The sequence below is a fragment of the Otolemur garnettii genome, unplaced genomic scaffold, assembly GCF_000181295.1.
Source record: "Otolemur garnettii isolate 467f Iridium unplaced genomic scaffold, OtoGar3 scaffold00190, whole genome shotgun sequence".
In the NCBI taxonomy this organism is placed as follows: domain Eukaryota; kingdom Metazoa; phylum Chordata; class Mammalia; order Primates; family Galagidae; genus Otolemur; species Otolemur garnettii.
The window spans coordinates 2,756,569-2,759,103 of record NW_003852585.1 but is presented as its reverse complement, the minus strand read 5'-3'; positions in this window follow the sequence as shown (position 1 = coordinate 2,759,103).

Below are 2,535 nucleotides of genomic sequence, written 5' to 3'. Positions count from 1 at the left end.
ATTGCCTTTTCTTCCCTAATTGTGATGTCTGAAACTTCCATTACAATGTTAAAGAGCAATGGAGGCAATGGGCAACCTTGCCTGCTTCCTGATCTGAGTGGAAATGATTTCAATTTAACTCCGTTCAATATGATATTGGCTGTGGGTTTTCTGTAGATGGCCTCTATCAATTTGAGAAATTTCCCTTCTATACCAATTTTCTTAAGTGTTCTGATCATGAAGGGATGCTGGATATTATCAAAAGCTTTTCTGCATCAATTGAGAGAGCTGAAGGAGGAGAGCCAAGCTGAGAAATTAGGGATTTTAATTTTCTATTTCTGGTTAGGCTAGCCAAGGGTTTATCAATTTTGTTAAACTTTTCAAAAAACCAACTTTTTGATTCATTAATCTTTTGAATAATTCTTTTGTTTTCAATTTCATTTAATTCACCTCTAATTTTGGTTATTTCTTTTCTTTTACTGGGTTTTGGGTTGGGGTGTTCTTCCTTTTCCAGTTGCTTGAGATGTCCCATTAAGTTGTTGACTTCCTCTCTTTCCATTCTCTTAAAGAAAGCTTGCAGTATTATAAATTTCCCTCTTAGGACTACCTTTGCAGTATCCCAGGGGTTCATATAATTCATATCTTCATTATCATTCTATTCCAAAAACTTGGTAATTTCCTTCTTAATCTGATCTTTGACCCAGCTGTCTTTCAGCATAAGGTTATTTAGTTTCCATGTCTTTGTATGAGTATGCAGATTCCTGTTATTGGTGAGTTCAACTTTTATTCTGTGATGATCTGAGAAAATACAAGGAATAATTTCTATTCTTTTATATTTGCTGAGGTTAGCCTTGTGACATAAGATGTGATCAGTTTTGGAGGATGTTCCATGGGCTGATGAGAAAAATGTGTATTCAATTTTGTTAGGATGAAATGTTCTGTAGATGTCTATTAAATTCAATTGTTGTATGGTGAAGTTTACCTCCAGAATTTCTTTGTTTGGTTTCTTCTTGGAGGTGCTATCCAACACTGCCAAAGGGGTGTTAAAATCTCTGACTACTCAAATTGTTCTACTACTCTCTACTACTCAAATTGTTCATGTCTGTTAGGGTCTTGCTTATAAATTGAGGGGCATTTTGGTTGGGCACATAAGTGTTAATAATTGATATCTCATCATGTTGAGTATTTCCCTTAACAAATATGAAGTAACCATCCTTGTCTTTCCTTTCTTTTGTTGGTTTAAAGCCTAATGTCTACAAATAAAATTGCAAGTCCTGCTTTTTTCTGTTTTCTGTTTGCCTGTGTTATAGTTGTCCATCCCTTCACCCTGAGTCTATATTTATCATTTAACATAAGACGAGATTCTTGTATGCAGCAGATATTTGGCTTGAGTTTTTGTATCCAGTCAACCAACCTGTGCCTCTTTAGCTGATGATTTAAGCTATTCACATTAATTGAGAATATTGATAAGCCTGGTAGTATTTTGGGTGTCAAGTTTTTTGAAAGACCAGTGGATGTTTTTAATCCTTTCACCACTGTGGAAGTTGGGTTTTGATCAATAATTTCTGAGTGAGTTTACTTTGGTGGTAGAGCATTGTGGTGGTCATTGTAGAGGATGGGTCTGAGAATATCTTGAAGAGCTGGTTTAGTTATGGCAAATTTCTTCAATGTGTGAATGTCATTAAAGTACTTGACTTCTCTATCATAAATGAAACTCAGTTTAGCTGGATACATGATCCTGGGATGAAAGTTGTTTTGTTTTAGGAGATTGAAGGTTAATGACCATCCTCTTCTGGCCTGAAAAGTTTCAGCAGAAAGATCTGCAGTCATTCTAATATTCTTCCCCTTGTATGTTATGATTTTCTTATGTCTGGCTGCTTGCAGGATTTTCTCTTTCATATTAACTTTGGCTAAGTTAATTACAATGTGTCTAGGGGATGATTTATTTGGATTGAGTCATGCTGGGGTTCTGAAACTGTCTGCTATCTAAATTTCCGTATCTTTTGTCATGTTTGGAAAGATTTCCTCTAAAATCTCTTTCAGATCATTCTTGTCACCTTTAGGAATTCTAATAAGTGAATGTTTGCTCTTTTGGAGTGGTCTCATAACTCTCTCAGGGAATGATCAATCTTTGCTCTCCATTTCTCTTTGTATTTGAGCATTTGAGAGTGTTCAAAAGCTTTGTCTTCAATGTCCGAGTTCCTTTCTTCTGCCTGCTCCATCCTATTACTGAGGGAGTCTACTGTATTTCTCAGGTTTTTGATGGATGGAAATTCTTGCCTCAATTTGTCAAAATCTTTGGTGATTTTATCTTTGAATTCATTGAATTATTGAGCCAACTTTTGAATTACTCCTTGAACGTCTAATTCGAAGTTTACTTCAATTCTGTTAATCTTATTTGCTATCCAAATTCTGAACTCAATTTCTGACATCTCAGCCATTTGTTTATGAATGGGATCTTCTGTTGCATCCCCTTTGTCATACCTTGGGGGAGTTGATCTACTCTGGTTATTCATGTTGACCAAGGTTTTCTGCTGATTCCGCCCCATGGATCTT